Source organism: Nerophis ophidion, linkage group LG15 (assembly GCF_033978795.1).
Source record: "Nerophis ophidion isolate RoL-2023_Sa linkage group LG15, RoL_Noph_v1.0, whole genome shotgun sequence".
Classification (NCBI taxonomy): Eukaryota; Metazoa; Chordata; class Actinopteri; order Syngnathiformes; family Syngnathidae; genus Nerophis; species Nerophis ophidion.
The window spans coordinates 45,784,420-45,809,602 of NC_084625.1; the positions used below are offsets into that span (position 1 = coordinate 45,784,420).

The 25,183-nt window shown below is 38.1% G+C and overlaps 2 long non-coding RNA genes across 2 annotated transcripts in view; one reads left to right on the top strand and one right to left on the bottom strand.

Annotated features, from left to right (window-relative positions):
* LOC133569713 (uncharacterized) overlaps window positions 1–19,420 on the bottom strand; it is a 164,567-nt gene extending 145,147 nt beyond the window's left edge. The window contains exon 1 of the long non-coding RNA XR_009809860.1: window positions 19,369–19,420. This is a non-coding gene — a long non-coding RNA (uncharacterized LOC133569713). The remainder of the gene's footprint in view (window positions 1–19,368) is intronic.
* Window positions 1–25,183, top strand: part of LOC133569712 (uncharacterized) — a 70,063-nt gene that overhangs the window by 42,070 nt on the left and 2,810 nt on the right. The window lies entirely within an intron of this gene.

Genomic DNA, 25,183 nt, shown 5'->3' on the forward strand with positions numbered 1-25,183 from the left:
ATGTCCGAATTACTGTGTGATTATGCGAAGAAAAGAGACGGCTTTTAGCCATAAGTGGTGCTGGGCTAATATGTCCCCTTCAACCTGAGACATCACGCACACGCGCCATCATACGTGACGTTTTCAACAAGAAACTCCGCAGGAAATTTAAAATTGTGATTTAGTAAACTAAAAAAGCCGTATTGGCATGTGTTGCAATGTTAATATTTCATCATTGATATATAAACTATCAGACTGCGTGGTCGGTAGTAGTGGGTTTCAGTAGGCCTTTAAAGTGGGGGCCGCAAAATAACCTATTGCGTGTCTAAGACCCCTGATCTAAATAAACCTTAAAGGGGAACATTATCACAATTTCAAAAGGGTTAAAAACAATAAAAATCAGTTCCCAGTGGCTTGTTGTATTTTTTTTCAAAATTTTACCGGTCTCGGAATATCCCTAAATAAAGCTTTAAAGTGCCTTATTTTCGCTCTCTGCGAAGACACTGGCCATTTCCCTGTGACGTCACACCGTGCTGCCAATGTAAACAAACAATGGGAATACTACAGCAAGATATAGTGACATTAGCTCGGATTCAAACTCGGATTTAAGCGATTCAACAATTACGCATGTATTGAAACAGATGGTTGGAGTATGAAAATATTGAAGAAGAAACTGAAGCTATTGAGCGAATAGCTATTGACGGTATTCATAGCCATAGCATGGCCGAATAGCTGCGTTAGCATCGCCGGTAAAATGTGCGGACCAAACGATCAGGGCTTTCGCATCTTTTGACACTGGAGCAACTTAAATCCGTCTATTGATAAGTGTTTTTTTCGCATTAAATGTGGGTGGAAGGAAACGTAATATTGTTGCAAATGCATCTGCAGGTTATCCATACATCTCTGTGCCATGTCTGCTTTAGCATCGCCGGTAAATAGCATGTTAGCATCGATTAGCGTAGCATGTTAGCATCGATTAGCTGGCAGTCAACATCAACAAAACTCACCTTTGTGATTTCGTTGACTATCGTTGCAAATGCATCTGCAGGTTATCCATACATCTTTGTTCCATGTCTGCTTTAGCATCGCCGGTCAAATGTGGCGACACTCTGGCACATTAAATGGGGGTCTGGCGGCAGATTTCTTGCCAGTGGTGCAACTTGAATCCCTCCCTGTTAGTGTTGTTACACCCTCCGACAACACACCGACGAGGCATGATGTCTCCAAGGTTCCAAAAAATAGTCCAAAAAAGGGAAAATAACAGAGCTGAGACCCTGTGTTTGTAATGTGTTGAAAATGAAAATGGTGGGTGTGTTACCTCGGCGACGTCACATTCAGACGTCATCGCCTCCAGCGCGATTAACAGAAAGGCGTTTAATTCGCCAAAATTCACCCATTTAGAGTTCGGAAATCGGTTAAAAAAAATAGATGGTCTTTTTTCTGCACCATCAAGGTATATATTGACGCTTACATAGGTCTGGTGATAATGTTCCCCTTTAAGGTTTTGTTAGTTTGATAGTTTAAGTTAGTTTAATTGGTGCTTTTGTACAGCACTTTCTCCCTCAAAATCATTATTAGCGTGTGCCCTTGCAGGAGCTGAAATAAATAGTTAAAGGTCTATTTTTTATGATGCTGCTGTTCGTCCCACATGGACCAGGCTGCTCGGTCCAACTTGACTTGTCAATGCGGCACATTCTCACGCACTCTCCTGACAATAGCACTCACCATCAAGGGCGCCATCACCTTTGCCACTAATGAGGCTGTTTATTTACCAGATTCCCTCATAGGCTTTTGTGCTGGCAGAAGAAAAACAAACCATGCATAGCAGAGCATTTAATCAGCTCCTTCAAACATCACATTTTGTCTCACACCGAATGCATGAAACCTACCCGTCAACACACTATTGTGTATTTGTAATTAAACTTAAACAGCAATTCAGTGAAAAGTTCCGTACTTTATTTCCAAAACATGTTTTCTGCAGGACTTTGTGTGTTTGATATTGTGTACGTCAGAAGTGTGACATTATTACTATGCAAATATCCATATGCTCTTTTTGCATATAATTTTTTGGTTTCTGTAAACGTCTTTTATCCATCCATCCATCCATCCATCTTCTTCCGCTTATCCGAGGTTGGGTCGCGGGGGCAGCAGCCTAAGCAGGGAAGCCCAGACTTCCCTCTCCCCAGCCACTTCGTCTAGCTCTTCCCGGGGGATCCCGAGGCGTTCCCAGGCCAGCCGGGAGACATAGTCTTCCCAACGTGTCCTGGGTCTTCCCCGTGGCCTCCTACCGGTTGGACGTGCCCTAAACACCTCCCTAGGGAGGCGTTCGGGTGGCATCCTGACCAGATGCCCGAACCACCTCATCTGGCTCCTCTCGATGTGGAGGAGCAGCGGCTTTACTTTGAGTTCCTCCCGGATGACAGAGCTTCTCACCCTATCTCTAAGGGAGAGCCCCGCCACACAGCAGAGGAAACTCATTCCGGCCGCTTGTACCCGTGATCTTGTCCTTTCGGTCATGACCCAAAGCTCATGACCATAGGTGAGGATGGGAACGTAGATCGACCGGTAAATTGAGAGCTTTGCCCTCCGGCTCAGCTCCTTCTTCACCACAACAGATCGGTACAACGTCACGTCTTTTATCGTTCCTTCTTAATAATACTGGGGCTTACTCGGGCTTATACTAAGGCAAATTAACTCACACAGGACTCCTATGTAAAAAAAAGAATGGAAGTAGTTTTTTCCAGAGCACTTAAATTCCCTGACATGAACATTGTAAAGTATTTCTAAACCGCAAACACTCAATTAGCTCTCATCTCGAGAGAGTCATTCTCTTAAAGGCCTACTGAAACCCACTACTACGCAGTCTGATAGTTTATATATCAATGATGAAATATTAACATTGCAACACATGCCAATACGGCCTTTTTAGTTTACTAAATTGCAATTTTAAATTTCCCGGGACTTATTTCTTGAAAACGTCGCGTAATGATGACGTGTACGCGTGACGTCACGGGCTGTTATGAATATGAGCGCTGCACACACACACAGCTAAAAGTCGTCTGCTTTAACGGCATAATTACACAGTATTTTGGAGATCTGTGTTGCTGAATCTTTTGCAATTTGTTCAATTAATATCGGAGAAGTCAAAGTACAACCATGGAGTTGGGAAGCTTTAGCCTTTAGCCACACAAACACACGGTGATTCCTTGTTTAAGATTCACGGAGTTGAAGCTTTACTATGGATCACAGCGGACATGGATCCCGACTACATGTCAACCAGCAGGTTTCGGTTAGAAAATTGGGGTTAAAAAGTCGCCACTTACCGGATATCAGCTGAGCTTGCGCCGCCCATACAGCTGCCGTCGACTTCCCCGAGACACTGCGCGTCAACACCCGGCCGTGGACGTACACTTCCGACTATCAGGTACTGTTAAACTCACTAAAACACTAGCAATACAATAGAAAGATAAGGGATTTCCCAGAATTATCCTAGTAAATGTGTCTAAAAACATATGAATCCGTCTCAATGCAACGTGATTGGAATCACGCTTTTTTTTTCTTGTTTTTTGTTTTTTTTCTACTCCATCGCTATCAATGTCCTCAAACACGAATCTTTCATCCTCGCTCAAATTAATGGGGGAATTGTCGTTTTCTCGGTCCGAATAGCTGTTTTTGTTGGAGGCTCCCATTAAAATAAATATGAATATGTGAGGAGCCATCAACATGTGACCTCATCTTCTGCGACTTCCAGTAGAGGCAGGAATGGACCTGCTGTCCCCGTTTGAATAAGAAAATCTTATTTCAGTAGGCCTTTAAAGAGAGTGTAATGTGCATGTTTACACTAATCCAGGGGTGTCCAAACTTTTTCCACTGAGGGCCGCACACTGAAAAATCAAAGCAAGCTGGGGCCATTTTGATATTTTCATTTTAAAAACCATCCACCCATCCATTTTCTACCGCTTATTCCCTTTCGGGGTCGCGGGGGGCGCTGGCGCCTATCTCAGCTACAATCGGGCGGAAGGCAGGGTACACCCTGGACAAGTCGCCACCTCATCACAGGGCCAACACAGATAGACAGACCACATTCACACACTAGAGACCATTTAGTGTTGCCAATCAACCTATCCCCAGGTGCATGTCTTTGGAAGTGGGAGGAAGCCGGAGTACCCGGAGGGAACCCACGCATTCACGGGGAGAACATGCAAACTCCACACAGAAAGATCCCGAGCCTGGATTTGAACCCAGGACTGCAGGAACTTTGTATTGTGAGGCAGACACACTAACCCCTCTTCCACCGTGAAGCCCCATTTTAAAAACCAATACAATATATTTATAAAAAATATACATTTCGGCCTCCACTCAGGGTTTTGGTCAAAAAAATATTAAAAATGTGTCATTATTTAGTATTATTATTACTATTATAAGCTTAAATTATAGATCAGGGGGCACCAGGTAGCCCGTGAGGACCAGATGAGTCGCCTGCTGGTCTGTTCTAAAAATAGCTCAAATAGCAGCACTTACCAGTGAGCTGCCTCTATTTTTAAAATTGTATTTATTTACTAGCAAGCTGGTCTCGCTTTGCTCGACATTTTTAATTCTAAGAGAGACAAAACTCAAATAGAATTTGAAAATCCAAGAAAATATTTCAAAGACTTGGTCTTCACTTGTTTGAATAAATTCATTTATTTTTTTTTACTTTGCTTCTTATAACTTTCAGAAAGACAATTTTAGAGCAAAAATACAACCTTAAAAATGATTTTAGGATTTTTAAACACATATACCTTTTTACCTTTTGAATTCCTTCCTCTTCTTTCCTGACAATTTAAATCAATGTTCAAGTAAATTCATTTTTTTTATTGTAAAGGATAATAAATACATTTTAATTTAATTCTTCATTCTAGCTTCTGTTTTTTTGACGAAGAATATTTGTGAAATATTTCTTCAAACTTATTATTAAAATTCCCAAAAATTATTCTGGCAAATCTAGAAAACCTGTAAAATCAAATGTAAATCTTATTTCAAAGTCTTTTGAATTTCTTTAAAAAAATTTGTCCTGGAAAATCTAGAAGAAATAATGATTTGTCTTTGTTAGAAATATAGCTTGGTCCAATTTGTTATATATTCTAACAAAAGGCAGATTTGATTTTAACCTATTTAAAACATGTCATCAAAATTCTAAAATTAATCTTAATCAGGAAAAATTACTAATGATGTTCCAGAAATTATTTTTTTTATTTTTTCAAAAAGATTCGAACTAGCTAGTTTTTCTCTTCTTTTTTTGGGCTGAATTTTGAATTTTAAAGAGTCGAAATTGAAGATAAACTATGTTTCAAAATTTAATTTTCATTTTTTTTGTGTTTTCTCCTCTTTTAAACCGTTCAATTAAGTGTTTTTTTCATCATTTATTCTCTACAAAAAAACCTTCCTTAAAAGGAAAAAAAATGTACGATGGAATGACAGACAGAAATACCCATTTATATATATATTTATATATATATATTTATTTATATATTAAAGGTAAATTGAGCAAACTGGCTATTTCTGGCAATTTATTTAAGTGTGTATCAAACTGGTAGCCCTTCGCATTAATCAGTACCCAAGAAGTAGCTCTTGGTTTCACAAATGTTGCTGACCCTTGATCTAGATCTACATTGGGTCTATCGTTCAATATAACATTGAAAACAATTAAGTTGTTTGCTCTTTTTGTCAAAGGAAACCATTTTTTTATAGAAATAACACAAAATATGCAATATTTTCACCCAATAACATTTTTAAGTGGAATATTTTAGATTATATAATAAGTGTAGCTTTAAAAAGGTCAATAAGTCATAACAACATTGATTTTAATTCATTATTATTTTTTGAGCAATGACACTTTAAAAAAAAAATCACACTAAAATTATTGGGGATCCAAACGGGTCCTACTCATTAAAGTGTTAAAAAATAAATTATAATTTTTTGTTTTATTTTTAACACAATAATCTCAAGATCAACTTCAGATCTACCTGTCAATTTTAAGTTTTATTGTTGTTTATGTTTGTTCGTTTTAAAACAAAAACTTGTGGCAAACACTAAATATGCAACATTTTACACAAAAAATATCTCAAAGTGGAATATTTAATGTGATGTAATTGGAAACCTGAATAGGTCATAATGACATTGGTTTTTATTCACAATAATTTTTTTAAAGAAAGAAACAGCCTGCATGGCAGCTTTGTGTTATTAGAGTCAACATTGCAACATTTTCTTGTTAAATTTCACGTCTTTGCTCTTTTATACCACTTTTTATGTTTTTTATTTTTTTAATGGTATTTTTTAGAATGTGCCGTGGGGCGGTTAAAAAATTCCCTGCAGGCCGCAAATTTCCCCCGGGCCGCACTTTGGACATCCCAGCACTAACAGAAAGCAACATAAACATTACATTATTCAAACATTGTCACATTACTTCTAACTAATCCCTGTAAATGTAACAAAATTGCTTGAAATAACCTTATTTACATCCCCATAAATCTACGCTACATGTGTTATTTATCAAAACACACACAACTACTTTTATAGTATGGACTGGAAAAAACTAGTAAAACTTGAAACAGAACAGAAAATGTTATATTCACATGCTAAATTTTGGGTTGCTAACGTCATCATGTTATCTGTCACATATACAGTAATATTGTACATTGTAATTGTTATATGTTGTATATATGATATAGACATAAAATATTATAATATATCAGTATATATAATATACTGTATATATATATATATATATATATATATATATATATGTATACACACACAGACCTTGTTACACAATAAAATAATAAAGAAAGAAAAATAAAATAAACTAAGTGGTCAATTAAAATAACAAAACTACAAAACTTTTGTTTTGAAGGGGTAATTGGCAACCTCCTGTTGATTTGTGCTGAAGGATGTAAATGAATGAAATGTAGGTCTAAGTGAGACCTACATAGAGGTTTTTGTTTCATGTCTCTACGACATTTCTACCGGAAATTACAAGCAGTTTTGTCTGTGTTTTCTTCCTAGGAGCAGTTTTGTCTGTGTTTTATTCCTAGGGGGCGCTAGAGCGCAATTTTGAGTTTTTATTTATTTATTTTTTATTAGATCGCAATTTTCGCCAGTCCTGATGTGTGTGTCCAGTTTGGTGAGTTTTGAAGCATTTTAAGAGGGTCAAATTACAGCTCAAAGAGGCAAAAATGACATTTTTTTAGGAAACTTGTTTTTGAAGGGGTTTTTGCCAACTTCCTGTTGATTTTTGCTGAAGGTGGTCAGTGTATGAAATCTTGTTTCATGTCTCTACGTAATTCCTAATGGAAGTTACAAGCAGTTTTGTCTGTGTTTTATTTCTAGGGGGCGCTAGAGCGCAATTTTGAGTTTATTTATTTATTTATTTATTTTTTATTAGATCGCAATTTTCGCCAGTCCTGATGTGTGTGTCCAGTTTGGTGAGTGTTGAAGCATTTTAAGGGGGGTCAAATTACAGCTCAAAGAGGCGGCATTATTATAATAATAATAAAACCTTAGAAATACAATAGGGTCCTCTGTCCCAAACTGACATTCGGTCCCTAATAAAATAAACCAAGTGGTCAGTTAAAAATAAAAAACAAAACAAAACAATGCTAATAATTACAACAACTACAGTATAAAACACCGTTGCAAGTGTTACTGAACAAGATTATCCTCGTAAAGAAGCATTTGTGGCACTAAATTGTGCGGTTACACAATCATAATTCATAAATATTTTTTTGTATTCCTACTGGAAAAGGCCCACAACATATTGTTGGAAAGAAACAAAAGTAAAATGTAAGAAAATAGAGCAGATATGTGTAACGCTATGTGAAATATATGTTGTTTTTTTGTACTGCTTATTTATAGTAACATACTTGTTCATCTGTAACACAAAGCTGACACAAACATAAATGATTATGATTTTGCAGTTTTTGTTAATAAATAAAAATATATCAACCTTTTCAGTATGCGGACCTTGTGGAAAAAGTTTGGACACCCTTATTGTATATTATGTAAATATCAGGTATGCGATGAGGTGGCGACTTGTCCAGGGTGTACGCCGCCTTCTGCCCGAATGCAGCTGAGATAGGCTCCAGCACCCCCCCACTACTCCAAGAAAAACACAAGCGGTAGGAAACGGATGGATGGATTACGTATATATTTTATATCGCTATATTTAGTCTATTTATACCTGCATTGTCCTTTCCATCCTTACTTTTTCCATCATTGTAACTCAGCTACTGTGTGGAACAATTTCCCTCGTGGATCATTAAAGTTTGTCTAAGTCTAAAAGAAAGAGGCTAATAAAAGGGCTAAAAAAACCTTATGTATATATTCGAAGACAAATCTCTATTTTATTCATTAGTTGCATCAATATGTAAGCTTGTTTTTCCATTATATCATGCTTTTTGCTAATTATTTCCATTTTTTATTATTTTTGTTTATTTAATTTGAACACCACTGGTTTTCATATTTCACCAAGTGTTGCTAGAAGACGTAATTGTGCCTCTAAGTTCTCTGCACTTACGGAAGTGACAAAGGTTGGGTTGTTGTGTGTTGGTACTGGTAGAGTAACTACATTACCCAGAAGTCTTAGCGGTTTTGATTGATTGAAACTTTTAGTAGTAGATTGCACAGTACAGTACAGTACATATGCCTTTAGCGTCCTCTACAGCCTGCCGTCATGTCCGCTTTTCCGCCATACGAAACAACATGCCAGCACACTCACATAATACATGTGGCTTTAACACACACAAGTGAATGCAAGGCATACTTGGTCAACAGCCATACAGGTCACACTGAGGGTGGCCTTATAAACAACTTTAACACCATTACAAATATGCGCCACACTGTGAACCCACACCAAACAAGAATGACAAACACGTTTTGGGAGAACATCCGCCCCGTAACAGAACATAAACACAACAGAAGGAATACTCAGACTCCCTTGCAGCACTAACTCTTCCGGGATGCTACCACTAAACCCGACCACCCCCAATTTTTATTAAAATTGTATTTGATCTGCCAATGAGATTTTTTAATTATTATTATTATAACTTGAAACTCGATTTTGCTTGTCACTATAAAGTTATATAAGCCTCGCTTGTTCAATATTCAATGCAAAAATTGTTTGGGTCCCTATTAAAAAGGTTAATTTGTTCAACCTTGACCCGCGGCTTTGTTCGGTTTCAAATTTTGGCCCACTCTGTATTTGAGTTTGACACCCCTGGTTTAATAAATACAGTTTTGGTCAATTGACTTAGTTGTGATTTCCTTCTCTGCATGAAAGTTTAAAATAAGCATACATTAATGCAGTATGAAGAAGAATGTTTTAATGTAGACACATAGAATCCTCATACTGCTGTGATTATATGCATCAAGTGTTCATTCAAGGCTAAGGCCAAATATGGAGATACATATCATGTATCGTGATATGGCCTAAAAATATCGAGACATTAAAAAAAGTCGCCCAGCCCTACTTTAGATACATCCAGTAGTCATTTGTTCAACTTATTTAGCTATGATAGTTGTTAGAAATGTCCGATAATGGCTTTTTTGCAGTTTACTGATATTCCGATATTGTCCAACTCTTAATGTCCGATTCCGATATCAACCGATACCGATGTATACAGTAAGGGAATGAACACATTATTATGCCTAATTTTGTTGTGATGCCTCGCTGGATGCATTAAACAATGTAACAAGGTTTTCCAAAGGAAATCAACTCAAGTCATGGAAAAAATATGCCATATTTATTATTGAAGTCACAAAGTGCATTTTTTTAAAACATGCCTCAAAACAGCAGCTTGGAATTTGGGACGCGCTCTCCCTGAGAGAGCACGAGGAGGTTGAGGTGGGCGGGGTTGAGGTGGGGTGTAGGGGGTAGCGAGAGGTGTATAGAAGCATTTAAGTCTCACCTTAAAACTCATCTGTATACTCTAGCCTTTAAATAGACCACCTTTTTAGACCAGTTGATCTGCCGCTTCTTTTCTTTCTCCTATGTTCCCCCCTCCCTTGTGGAGGGGGTCCGGTCCGATGACCATGGATGAAGTACTGGCTGTCCAGAGTCGAGACCCAGGATGGACCGCTCGCCTATATCAGCTGGGGACATCTCTACGCTGCTGATCCGCCTCCGCTTGAGATGGTCTCCTGTGGACGGGACTCTCGCTGCTGTCTTGGATCCGCTTGAACTGAACTCTCGCGGCTGTGTTGGAGCCACTATGGATTGAACTTTCACAATATCATGTTAGACCCGCTCGACACCCATTGCTTTCGGTCCCCTAGAGGGGGGGGGTTGCCCACATTTGAGGTCCTCTCCAAGGTTTCTCATAGTCAGCATTGTCACTGGCGTCCCACTGGATGTGAATTCTCCCTGCCCACTGGGTGTGAGTTTTCCTTGCCCTTTTGTGGGTTCTTCCGAGGATGTTGTTGTAGTCGTAATGATTTGTGCAGTCCTTTGAGACATTTGTGATTTGGGGCTATATAAATAAACATTGATTGATTGATTGATTGATTGATATATTGTAGCATCCAGGAAGGATTTTGATTTTGATACTTTTTCAAGAAGCATAACAATTTCTCAGCTGTTTGTGTAGCTTGTAGATTTGTTCTCTCTAATGACTGAATCGATTTGAATCGAAAAGATTCTGAGTCAAATTGTATAACCCCAAGAATCTTGAATCGAACAGTGTGAGTTGTTGAAAGATTAGATCCTTACTAAATAGAGGTTGCGGGAAATACCGTATTTTTCGGAGTACAAGGCGCACTTAAAATCTTTTCATTTTCTCAAAACTCGATATGGAGCCTTATAACCAGGTGTGCCTGATGTACGGAATAATTTTGGTTGTGCCTACCGACCTCGAAGCTATTTTATTTGGTACACAGTGAGATGATAAGTGTGACCAGTAGATGGCAGTTACACTTAAGAGATAGGTGTCGACTGCGATATGATGGCAGTCACACCTAAGAGATACGTGTAGCTTACACAATGACTCAAGTAAACAACACCAAAATGTTATATGTTCCATTAAAAATATAGAACATTACATACGACGCTCAAGATTTTATCGAAATGTGCCTTTTGTATGAAAATAGGCTTGACTAGACCAGCTCATTGTCAGTGCACTTTATAATACGCCCTATGGTCCGGAAAATACGGTAATCGATTTTTAGATGCATCGCAGTTCGGACATGGACGATTAAAAATATCGATTAGTAAACGTGAATAATCGATAACGGATTTATTTATTCTAAAATTTGTTTTAAAATTTGGCTGACTGCAGCGAGCCAACTCCCTGCTCCTTTATTTTAGGGCACTTATGTTCCAGTTTTGCACATATTTCCATTGATTTAATAAGTGTGATGGGAATTTCCTGTTAAAAAATGCACTGTTTTTAAAAGTACAATTGATACACGCTTTTTTAGTGAAACGAAAAGCAATGTAAAACTGCAATAATTTATTTTTCATCGAATCGTAGATCCTGATTTGTATATGAATTGGGTGGTGGCCAAAGATTTCTGACGCTTGCTGGGCATAGTGATGCCGGATTTGTTCTTCCGTGGATGCGTTCGGGCAAGAACAGAGCGAATGGTAAGAAATAAAAATGTATTTAACTCAAAAACAGGCGAAGAACAAAAACACTGGTGCTAGGCAGAAAAGGCAAACAAAAGGCACTAGCATGGGAGCTAGGGAAACAAACAGAAACACATCTGTGAAGGCACCTTTAATGCTGAAAGGTACATAAAGGTTTTGGAACAACATCTGCTGCCATCTAAACGCCGTCTTTTTCATGGACGCCCCTGCTTATTTCAGCAAGACAATGCCAAGCCACATTCAGCATGTGTTACAACAGCGTGGCTTCGTAAAAAAAGAGTGCGGTTAATTTCCTGGCCCGCCTTCAGTCCAGACCTGTCTCCCATTGAAAATGTGTGGTGCATTATGAAGCGTAAAATACGAGAGCGGAGACCCCAGACTGTTGAACGACTGAAGCTCTACATAAAACAAGAATGGGAAAGAATTCCACTTTCAAAGCTTCAACAATTAGTTTCCTAAGTTCCCGAACGTTTATTGAGTGTTGTTAAAAGAAAAGGTGATGTAACACAGTGGTGAACATGCCCTTTCCCAACTACTTTGGCACGTGTTGCAGCCATGAAATTCAAAGTTAATTATTATTTGAAAAAAAAATTAAGCTTAGGAGTTTGAACATCAAATATCTTGTCTTTGTAGTTCATTCAATTAAATATGGGTTGAAAATTAGTTGCAAATCAGAAACAAATAGGAACACTTACACTTGGCACAAAAAGGGAAAACAAAAACAACTAGCATGAGAGCTAGGGATAAATAAGGCGTAGCGCGAAAGCTAGCGAGTATAAACATAGGTCAGCAGTCGTCACTTGTTGCATGAAAGCAAATTAGGATCCGAGAAAGAATGAAGAAAAGGGGCAGGCTTAAATAAGGCAGTAATCAGCAAAAACAGGTGTGCGTCGAAAGCAAGGGGCAGGTGAAAAATAATAAGCGACCATGGTGACCGAACAAACAGGAACTGAGGAAGTCAAACAACAGAGTGTGATACAAAACAAGAATATGGAATGATCCGGGTAGTGGATCATAACAATATTCCCACCTTTACTACAAAATATGTATTTTTTAATGTATTGTATCTCCTTAATAGATGTAAACTTCTTAAGAGAGAATGTTTTAAAAAAGTGAAACTGTCTAATAAAATCCTGATTATATTTACCTTGCATTAAAGCAGTGTCATTCTTGTTTGTGCTCTTCTTAAATTATGCCGCAGAAAATAAACAATGACATTTATTTAGTTAGTTTATCGCAGGGGTCAGCAACCTTTTTGAAACCAAGAGCTACTTCTTGGGTACTGATTAATGCGAAGGGCTACCAGTTTGATACACACTTCAATAAATTGCCAGAAATAGCCAATTTACTTAATTTACCTTTACCTCTATGTTATTATTAATAATTAATGATATTTATCTTTGTGGAAACACTGATCATCTTAATGATTCCTCACAATAAATATATATAGAAAAAGATAAATATACAAAAAAAAAGGGTATTTCTGTCCGTCATTCCGTCGTACATTTTTTTTCCTTCTACGGAAGGTTTTTTGTAGAGAATAAATGATGAAAAAAACACTTAATTGAACGGTTTGAAAGAGGAGAAAACACGAAAAAAATGAAAATTAAATTTTGAAACATAGTTTATCTTCAAATTCGACTCTTTAAAATTCTAAATTCAACTGAAAAAAAGAAGAGAAAAACTAGCTAATTTGAATCTTTTTGAAAAAATTAAAACAATAATTTATGGAACATCATTAGTAATTTTTCCTGATTAAGATTCATTTTAGAATTTTGATGACATGTTTTAAATAGGTTAAAATCCAATTTGCACTTTGTTAGAATATATAACAAATTGGACCAAGCTATATTTCTAACAAAGACTAATCATTATTTCGTGTACATTTTCCGGAACAAAAATGTTAAAAGAAATTCAAAAGACTTTGAAATAAGATTTAAATTTGATTCTACAGATTTTCTAGATTGGCCAGAATATTTTTTTCATTTATTTGAATCATAATAAGTTTGAAGAAATATTTCACAAATATTCTTCGTCGAAAAAACAGAAGCTAAAATGAAGAATTTTATTAAAATGGATTTATTGTTCTTTACAATAAATAAATAAAGAAAATGTACTTGAACATTGATTTAAATTGTCAGGAAAGAAGAGGAAGGAATTTAAAAGGTAAAAAGGTATATGTGTTTAAAAATCCTAAAATCATTTTTAAGCTTGTATTTTTTCTCTAAAATTGTCTGAATGTTATAAGAAGCAAAGTAAATAAATTATCCATCCATCCATTTTCTACCGCTTATTCCCTTTTTTGGGGTCGCGGGGGGCGCTGGCGCCTATCTCAGCTACAATCGGGCGGAAGGTGGAGTACACCCTGGACAAGTCCCCACCTCATCGCAGGGCCAACACAGGCAGACGGACAACATTCACACTCACATTCACACACTAGGGACCATTTGGTGTTGCCAAGTTATAAGTAGCAAAGTAAACAAATTAATGATTTCATTTAAACAAGTGAAGACCAATTCTTTAAAATATGTTTCTTGGATTTTCCAATTCTATGAGTTTGTCTCTCCTAGAATTAAAAATGTCGAGCAAAGCGAGACCAGCTTGCTAGTAAATAAATAAAATGTAAAAAATAGAGGCAGCTCACTGGTAAGTGCTGCTATTTGAGCTATTTTTAGAACAGGCCAGTGGGCTACTCATCTGGTCCTTACGGGCTACCTGGTGCCCGCGGGCACCGCTTTGATGACCCCTGGTTTATCGTTAGAGCGCCCTATTGTAAGTTTAGTTTAGTTTAGTTTATTAAGGATCCCCATTAGTCTACAACGCAGTGGAGACTATTCTTCCTGGGGTCCAGGCCAAAAACATCACACAACCTCAGAACAAACGATTAAAATGCAGTACAACATGATCCAATAATAAATTGTCATAATACAAAAATAGCAACGACAAAGAACCAAAAAATACTAATAAATGTTGTTACATAATAATTTTCTTACCAAAGATAAAAATAGCAATATGTTCTGTCTCCCTGTAATGTTTGTCTGATCTTGAATGGGAATTGGAATGCCCTCCCGGTAACAGTTCGAGATGCCACCTCAGTAGAAGCTTTTAAGTCTCACCTTAAAACTCATTTGTATACTCTAGCCTTTAAATAGACTCCCTTTTTAGACTACTTGATCTGCCGTTTCTTTTCTTTTTCTTCTATGTCCCACTCTCCCTTGTGGAGGGGGTCCGGTCCGATCCGGTGGCCATGTACTGCTTGCCTGTGTATCGGCTGGGGACATCTCTGCGCTGCTGATCCGCCTCCGCTTGGGATGGTTTCCTGCTGGCTCCGCTGTGAACGGGACTCTCGCTGCTGTGTTGGATCCGCTTTGGACTGGACTCTCGCGACTGTGTTGGATCCATTGTGGATTGAACTTTCACAGTATCATGTTAGACCCGCTCGACATCCATTGCTTTCCTCCTCTCTAAGGTTCTCATAGTCATCATTGTCACCGATGTCCCACTGGGTGTGAGTTTTCCTTGCCCTTATGTGGGCCTACCGAGGATGTCGTGGTGGTTTGTGCAGCCCTTTGAGACACTAGTGATTTAGGGCTATATAAGTAAACATTGATTGATTGATTGATTGATATACTGTAAACATTTTTGCAAAAATAAAACAAAGAACCAATGGCCTAAAATATACACATTAGTGTACCAAAGACAAACAATAAGTGACAAAAAAGTATCATCCATCCATTTCCTGCTGCTTATCCCATAATCGATAAAATACTCAATAGTCAATAAAAACAGTCATGACATTAGGTACAATCTAAAATAATCTCTTTACGTCTTACTTTAATGTCCTCTGTGTTCTTTGATGTTTGATGTTTCCCTTTTACACACATGTAATGGCTATGAGTTGTTCTTTTCCCTTGGCCTCAGTCTGCACCCCCACTCCAGGACCTAGGCTAAGACCGATTTTTTATTTTATTTTTTATTTTTTTATTTTATTTTAATCTTCAATTTTTTTCTCCCCCCCTTGTTTACCTGTATGTCATCTTTTTTTGTAAGGGGCGCTGGAAGCCGGCAGACCCGTCAGCGATCCTGTTCTGTCTCCCTGTAATGTTTGTCTGATCTTGAATGGGATTGTGCTGAAAATTGTAATTTTCCTGAAGGAACTCTCCTGACGGAATAAATAAAGTACTATCTAATCTAATCTAATCTAATACTTCTCCTTTTAGTTTATTCTTAAAGCCCACTATGCTGGTGATTGATAGCAGATATTGTGGAAGTCTGTTCCAGTAAGTGATTGCCCGATACATTACAGTCTTTTTTCAAAACATCACTTTTGGGTTTAAGATGGGTGAGAGCACCTCTTTGGGCTAGCCTGGTACCGTAGTTGTGACTGTCACTGGCAAGCAAGAGCTGAGAATACAGATATGAGGGGTTTATGGTATGTATAGAAGTTTTTTAAAAATACATAAGTCCCGTCTCACACATGGAACTGTGAGGTACCTTGAGATTCCCAGCTTTACAGATGATGTCAGTTCATGGAGTCAGGGCTGAACTCGTTTGCAGCGATAACAAGGCCCTCTTGATTCACCACAGTTTTCCATTTTTTTGCCTAAATCTGTCAAGGATCAGCAGAGCTGGTACATGGCTTTATTTGTTCCCCCGGTCTTTGTGTAAATGTGCAAGGCTTTACTGTATGTTTGCTTATCTGTCCAGCCATCCCATCTATTCAAACTGCATTCCTTTTATCCACTCTTATTCAGTGCTGGCCGGGCTTTTTTGAATTTTTTTTTTTACTTCCCGGGACCTTTTCTGTTGTTTGGGGACCAGATGGTGAGGGCCGCGGAAGCGCCTCTTTTGTCTGGCCACCCTTGTGAAAAGAGTCTGTCCTGCCTAATGTAATCAGTGCCACCGGAAGGGTCCATTTTGGACTGTGAAAGGAGACAATCGGGCCATGGACACGTCTAGATTACAGAAACGTAGAGTTCATCTTCCGACCCGGCCCCCTCTTTTCTCCCTGGGCCTGGCATGGTAGATCCCCGTCTTTGATCATCCAAGTGTGGAGGTGCTGATCCGACCCCAGCGGGGCCAAAGGTCGGCCCCGCCTCACCCTGTTTACCCTGCACTTGGCTACCGCTGACCCCTTCTTCCGGAAGGAACCAGAGGGTGGCAGTTTGGGCACCGAGAGGCGGGGAGATACCATGACCTGTCTAGACAACGTTGCCTGTTGCCTTGGTGTTGCCAAGAAGAACCTAATGAACTTTGACCTCAAATATGGTTTGATCACAGCCACTTTGGTCTTTTTTCACCCCAGAGGTGACTGGAAGAGGAAGTGAGGGTAAAGCATTATCTGTCTTTTACCTACTCCTTCATAATATAGCTGACAACATGACTTTGGTAGTTGTATCCTTCCAAGGATTAGAGCAGTGGTTTTTAACCTTGTCCAGTTTCATAAGCACAGTCTTTAGTGAAAAATTTAATGTTTTGTTTTTTTTCAAATTCAAGACAAAGTTATATGTTTTTGGTAACACTTAAGTATGGGGAACATATTCTAAGTACCATGAATTGATTAACGTGGACTCCGACTTAAAGAAGTTGAAAAACGCATTCGGGTGTTACCATCCATCTTCTTCCGCTCATCCGAGGTCGGGTCGCGGGGGCAACAGCCTAAGCAGGGAAACCCAGACTTCCCTCTCCCCAGCCACTTCGTCTAGCTCTTCCCGGGGGATCCCGAGGCGTTCCCAGGCCAGCCGGGAGACATAGTCTTCCCAACGTGTCCTGGGTCTTCCCCGTGGCCTCCTACCGGTTGGACGTGCCCTAAACACCTCCCTAGGGAGGCGTTCGGGTGGCATCCTGACCAGATGCCCGTAACCATGTTACCATTTAGTGGTCAATTGTACGGAATATGTACTGAACTGTGCAATCTACTAATAAAAGTATCAATCAATCAATCAAAATCAAAGACTTAATCTAAAAGGGTTAGGGCTAGAGGGTTAGTATAGTCCAGGGGGCACCAGGTAGCCCGTAAGGACCAGATGAGTCGCCCGCTGGCCTGTTCTAAAAATAACTCAAATAGCAGCACTTACCAGTGAGCTGCCTCTATTTTTTAAATTTTATTTATTTACTAGCAAGCTGGTTTCGCTTCGCTCGACATTTTTAATTCTAAGAGAGACAAAACTCAAATAGAATCTTAAAATCAAAGAAAATATTTTAAAGACTTGTTTAAATAAATTCATTTATTTTTTTACGGCGTGGCGCAGTGGGAGAGTGGCCGTGCGCACTGGGGTCCCTGGTTCAAATCCTACCTAGTACCAACTTCGTCACGTCCGTTGTGTCCTGAGCAAGACACTTCACCCTTGCTCCTGATGGGTGCTGGTTGGCGCCTTGCATGGCAGCTCCCTCCATCAGTGTGTGAATGTGTGTGTGAATGTGGAAGTAGTGTCAAAGCGCTTTGAGTACCTTGAAGGTAGAAAAGCGCTATACAAGTACAACCCATTTATTTATTTTATTTACTTTGCTTCTAATAAATTTCAGAAAGACAATTATAGAGAAAAAATACAACCTTAAAAATGATTTTAGGATTTTCAAACACATTTTTTACCTTTTAAATTCCTTCCTCTTCTTTCCTGACAATTTAAATCAATGTTCAAGTATTTTTTTTTTATTGTAAAGAATAATAAATAAATTGTAATTTAATTCTTCATTTTAGCTTCTGTTTTTTCAACGAAAAATATTTGTGAAATATTTATTCAAACTTATTAAAATTCCCAAAAATTATATTGGCGAATCTAGAAAATCTTTAGAATCAAATTTAAATCTTATTTCAAAGTCTTGAAATTCTTTTAAAAATTTTGTTCTGGAAAATCTAGAAGAAATAGTGATTTGTCTTTGCTAGAAATATAGCTTGGTCCAATTTGTTATATATTCTAACAAAGTGCAGATTGGATTTAAAACATGTCATCAAAATTCTAAAATTAATGCTAATCAGGAAAAATTACTATGGATGTTCCAGAAATTATTTTTTAAATTTTTTCAAAAAGATTCGAATCAGCTAGTTTTTTTGTTCTTTTTTTGGTTGAGTTTTGAATTTTAAAGAGTCGAAATTGAAGATAAACTATGTTTCAAAATTTTATTTTAATTTTTTTCCTGTTTTAAACCGTTCAATTAAGTGTTTTTTTCATCATTTATTCTCTACAAAAAAACCTTCCGTAAAAGGAAAAAAAAAATGTACGACGGAATGACAGACAGAAATACCCATTTTTTTATATACATATATAGATATATTTATTAAAGGTAAATTGAGCAAATTGGCTATTTCTGGCAAGTGATTTAAGTGTGTATCAAACTGGTAGCCCTTCGCATTAAGAAGTAGCTCTTGGTTTCAAAAAGGTTGCTGACCCCTGTGTTAAATAATGTTGAGTGTTTTATTTGCTAATTGAAGAGAAACTATGTTTTAAAATTGAATTTTCATTTTTTTCCTGTTTTCTCCTCTTTTAAACCGTTCAATTAAGTGTTTTTTTCATCATTCATTCTCTACAAAAAACCTTCCGTAAAAGGAAAAAAAAAATGTATGACGCAATGACAGACAGAAATAGTGTGAATTTGTGAATTATATTTATATAGCACTTTTCTCAAGTGACTCAAAGCGCTTTACATAGTGACACCCAATATCTAAGTTACATTTAAACCAGTGTGGGTGGCACTGGGAGCAGGTGAGTAAAGTGTCTTGCCCAAGGACACAACGGCAGTAACTAGGACGGCACAAGCGGGAATCGAACCTGGAACTCTCAAGTTGCTGGCACGGCCACTCTACCAACCGAGCTATGCCGCACCCATTTTTTTTATAAACATATAGATTTATTTATTAAAGGTTAATTAAGCAAATTGGCTATTTCTGGCAAATTTATTTAAGTGTGTATCAAACTGGTAGCCCTTGGCATTAATCAGTACCCAAGAAGTAGCTCTTGGTTTCAAAAAGGTTGCTGACCCCTGTGTTAAATAATGTTGAGCGTTTTATTTGCTAATTGAAGAGAAACTATGTTTTAAAATTTAATTTTCATTTTTTTCCTGTTTTCTCCTCTTTTAAACCGTTCAATTAAGTGTTTTTTCCATCATTTATTCTCTACAAAAAGACCTTCCGTTAAAGGAAAAAAAAAATGTATGACGCAATGACAGACAGAAATACCCATTTTTTTATATACATATATAGATTTATTTATTAAAAAGGTAAATTGAGCAAATTGGCTATTTCCGGCAAATTTATTGAAGTGTGTATCAAACTGGTAGCCCTTGGCATTAATCAGTACCCAAGAAGTAGCTCTTGGTTTCAAAAAGGTTGCTGACCCCTGTGTTAAATAATGTTGAGTGTTTTATTTGCTAATTGAAGAGAAACTAGGTTTTAAAATTTTATTTTCATTTTTTTCCTGTTTTCTCCTCTTTTAAACCGTTCAATTAAGTATTTTTTTTCTTCATTTATTCTCTACAAAAAGACCTTCCGTAAAAGGAAAAAAAAATGTACGACGCAATGACAGACAGAAATACCCATTTTTTTATATACATATATAGATTTATTTATTAAAGGTAAATTGAGCAAATTGGCTGTTTCTGGCAATTTATTGAAGTGTGTATCAAACTGGTAGCCCTTGGCATTAATCAGTACCCAAGAAGTAGCTCTTGGTTTCAAAAAGGTTGCTGACCCCTGTGTTAAATAATGTTGAGTGTTTTATTTGCTAATTGAAGAGAAACTATGTTTTAAAATTAAATTTTCATTTTTTTCCTGTTTTCTCCTCTTTTAAACCATTCAATTAAGTGTTTTTTTCATCATTTATTCTCTACAAAAAACCTTCCACAAAAGGAAAAAAAAATGTATGATGCAATGACAGACAGAAATACCCATTTTTTTAATATATATATATATATATATATATATATATATATATATATATATATATATATATATATATATATATATATATATATATATAGATTTATTTATTAAAGGTAAATTGAGCAAATTGGCTATTTCTGGCAATTTATTGAAGTGTGTATCAAACTGGTAGCCCTTCGCATTAATCAGTACCCAAGAAGTAGCTCTTGGTTTCAAAAAGGTTGCTGACCCCTGCGTTAAATAATGTTGAGCGTTTTATTTGCTACATTTCCGTGATAATATATGACATACATTTGCAAAAACAGAAAATATTCTTATTATTGTTCGTACTTCACGACATTGACGTGGTCGTTATTCATTTGTAGCGTGCACATGTTGTGGTGCTCGGAGCTACTCCTCTCCGGCGTGGGTGTCTTTGACGAGCCCTCTGCCACCATCATGGCAGTCGCCGCCAACCCCGCCCTTCCTCGTCCGCCACTCAGGAGCAGTTAAAATGGCAGCGTGAGTGAGAGGGAGAAGGCGGCAGAGGGAGGCAACGCCCATGACGGTGAGCTAGGACATGGTTGACTGAGCTGGAGCTTGCCTTGTATGGCCGCCTGCATGTGAGATGATGATTGAGGCCCACCTACACAAAGGAGCGTGGTCCTCACGGCTTTATTCCAAACGCTCCCGTTTTAAAAGTTAGCAGCGGCGGTGGAACGCGGCCAAACGGAGAGCATCGGCGGCGCTGAATGCGACTTTTGAAACTCCAAATTTCCAGGAAGAGTTAACCCTCTTTGAGCTCTGCACCCACGTCCTTGGCCCGCTGCCAATTTCCTCCAAATTGTTGCCGCACTTGGGTCTGCTATTTACTTGCTGCACGACATGCTATCATTTGTATTCTTAACTGCTCAAGTATTGTCTTTGATTGCGTGTGTTAATTGTTTTACGGGAGGGGTTAACACAGTCGGAGGATCTGTTGTGATTGAAGCCCTTTTGTTCTTGCCAGCCAAAGCATTCTATCCTACATTGTGATGTTTTGTTTTGTCAGAGAGTAACTGGGCGATATACGCTAGTTTGATACATGTAGCGCTAAATTTTGACCAGTCGAAGGCGATCACGCCGCACCTTAGGTTTAATTGTGATGAGTCGCAATGTGTTGTGTGCAATGTGGATGTTGTTAAAGGGGAACATTATCACAATTTCAAAAGGGTTAAAAACAATAAAAAAAATCAGTTCCCAGTGGCATGTTGTATTTTTTGAAGTTTTTTTCAAAATTTTACCGGTCTCCGAATATCCCTAAAAAAAAGCTTTAAAGTGCTTGATTTTCGCTATTTGCGATGCCACTACCCATTTCCCTGTGACGTCATACAGTGCTGCCAATGTAAACAAACAATGGCGAGCAGTACAGCAAGATATAGCGACATCAGCTCGGATTCAGACTCGGATTTCAGCGGTTTAAGCAATTCAACAGATTACGCATGTATTGAAACGGATGGTTGGAGTATGAAAGGATTGAAGAAGAAACTGAAGCTATTGACGCTATTCATAGCCATAGCATGGCCAAATAGCTGCGTTAGCATCCCCGGTAAAATGTGCGGACCAAACGATCAGGACTTTTGCATCTCGTGACACTGGAGCAACTTAAATCCTTCGATAGGTAAGTGTTTGTTTCGCATTAAATGTGGGTGGTAGGAAACGTAATATAGTTGCAAATGCATCTGCAGGTTATCCATACATATCTGTGCCATGTCTGCTTTAGCACCGCCGGTAAATAGCATGTTAGCATCGATTAGCATAGCATGTTAGCATCGATTAGCTGGCAGTCAACATCAACAAAACTCACCTTTGTGATTTTGTTGACTTTATCGTTACAAATGCATCTGCAGGTTATCCATACATCTCTGTGCCATGTCTGCTTTAGCACCGCCGGTAAATGGCATGTTAGCGTCGATTAGCGTAGCATGTTAGCATCGATTAACTGGCAGTCACGTCGCGACCAAATATGTCTGATTAGCACATAAGTCAACATCAACAAAACTCACTTTTGTGATTTCTGTGACTTTATCTTTGCAAATGCATCTGCAGGTTATCCATACATCTCTGTGCCATGTCTGCTTTAGCACCGCCGGTAAATAGCATGTTAGCGTCGATTAGCATAGCATGTTAGCATCGATTAGCTGGCAGTCAACATCAACAAAACTCACCTTTGTGATTTTGTTGACTTTATCGTTGCAAATGCATCTGCAGGTTATCCATACATCTCTGTGCCATGTCTGCTTTAGCACCGCCGGTAAATAGCATGTTAGCTTCGATTAGCGTAGCATGTTAGCATCGATTAACTGGCAGTCACGCCGCGACCAAATATGTCTGATTAGCACATAAGTCAACATCAACAAAACTCACTTTTGTGATTTCTGTGACTTTATCGTTACAAATGCATCTGGAGGTTATCCATACATCTCTGTGCCATGTCTGTCATCGCCGGTAAAATGTGGAGACACAACTTGAATCCCTCCCTGTTAGTGTTGTTACATCCTCCGACAACACAGCGACGAGGCATGATGTCTCCAAGGTTCCAAAAAATAGTCGAAAAAACGGAAAATAACAGAGCTGAGACCCAATGTTTACAATGTGCTGAAAATGAAAATGGCGGCTGTATTACCTCGGCGACGTCACATTCTGACGTCATCCCCTCCAGATCGAAAAACAGAAAGGCGTTTAATACGCCAAAATTCACCCATTTAGAGTTCCGAAATCGGTTAAAAACATATATGGTCTTTTTTCTGCACCATCAAGGTATATATTGACGCTTACATAGGTCTGGTGATAATGTTCCCCTTTAAAATGCCTATGTAGTTGTGAGAATGTGATAAAACTAAACCTATTTTACTCATGAAAAATACACAATGGACGCTCGACTTTTGTAATGTTTAACTTACGTTTATATTTTCAGTCTTTAGCATTTATTTTTCTTTTGAACTAGAACTTCTAATCCGACAGGCTAATGATTCATTAATGATGCTCCAGCAGTCTCCTCGTCATGTGCACCTATAGCGGGCCTATTCAACTGCCCAAAAATGTGTGATGAAACCATTTAAACCGGGGTTAGTTTTTGCATGCAGTACTCCCACCACCCCACAGGGGGCAACAATGTGTCACAATGAAAGGGTCATTTGGATGATTAGAAGAAGACTGACTCCAAAAATGTAAATAAATGGCAAAAATCTGACTTTAACACAGACTGGATAACAAAGTATGAGTTTTCTAGTGCTCCAGTCGTTGTTTCCTGTAGGAGCTTTTTAATTGGCGGACACCGTAAGCTTCAACACGAAACTTGGTCAAACAATTCTAAGTCAACTTTGTGTATAAATATATTTTTTCCGTTTTGCAGGGAAATTCCTGACATTGTGATGTTTGTTTTTTATGTCCGAGAGTAACTCTGGGCGATCAAAGCTAGTTTAATATGCGTAGCGCTCAATTTTGACCAGTAGAGGGCGATAACGCTACAACTTAGGTTTAATTGTGATGAGTCACATGCGTTGTGTGCAATGTCTGTTAAATGCCTATGTAGTTGTGACAATTTGCTAAAACTAAACCTTTTTTATTCATGAAAAATACACAATAGTCGTAATAGTTTGTACAGTCATTTGAGACATTTGTGATTTAGGGCTATATAAATAAACATTGATTGATTGATTGATTATTATGTCATGTGACTGGGACCAATCAGGTTGTAAAAACCAATGCTTTCATTGACCATTTAAAGGCCTACTGAAATTAGATTTTTTTATTTAAACGGGAATAGCAGGTCCATTCTATGTGTCATACTTGATAATTTCTCGATATTGCCATATTTTTGCTGAAAGAATTTAGTAGAGAACATTGACGAGAAAGTTCGCAACTTTTGGTCGCTAATAAAAAAGCCTTGCCTGTACCGGAAGTAGCAGACAATGTGCGCGTGACATCACTGGTTGTAGGGCTCCTCACATCTGAACATCGTTTATAATGTCAGCCTCCAGCAGCAAGAGCTATTCAGACCGAGAAAGCGACAATTTCCCCATTAATTTGAGCGAGGATGAAAGATTTATGGATGAGGAAATTTAGAGTGAAGGACTAGAAAAGAAAAAAAAAGTTAATAAAAAATTGGGATGTTTTTAGACACATTTACTAGATGGGTAGATAGTACTTTATTGATTCCTTCAGGAGAGTTCCTTCAGGAAAATTAAAATTCCAGCAGCAGTGTACATAGTTGAGATCAATTTAAATGAAAGTTAAAAGTAAATAATGGGGGTTTAAATGGAAACAAAATAGAGAAATTGTGCAATAAGAATAAAAAATAAAAAGCAACAATGGGAATAAAAATATAACAGTAAAATAAGACTATAACAAGACAAAGTAGGCAGTAGTGAGCATGTTATGAAAACGTATTGCACTGTTATTGTTTTGCATCCCCCGTCATCCTAGTATCCCCCACTCCCCGCCCCAGAGAGGAGTTGTACAGTCTAATGGCGTGTGGGACAAAGGAGTTTTTGAGTCTATTAGTCCTGCACTTGGGATGAAGCAGTCTAGCACTGAACAGGCTCCTCTGGGTACTGATAACGCTATGCAGAGGGTGACTGGATGCTCACTATTTTGTCAACAGTCCTCTTCTCTGCCACCGTCACCAGTGAGTCCAGTTTCATTCCCATTGTAGAACCGGCCCGCCTGATCAGTTTCTCAAGTCT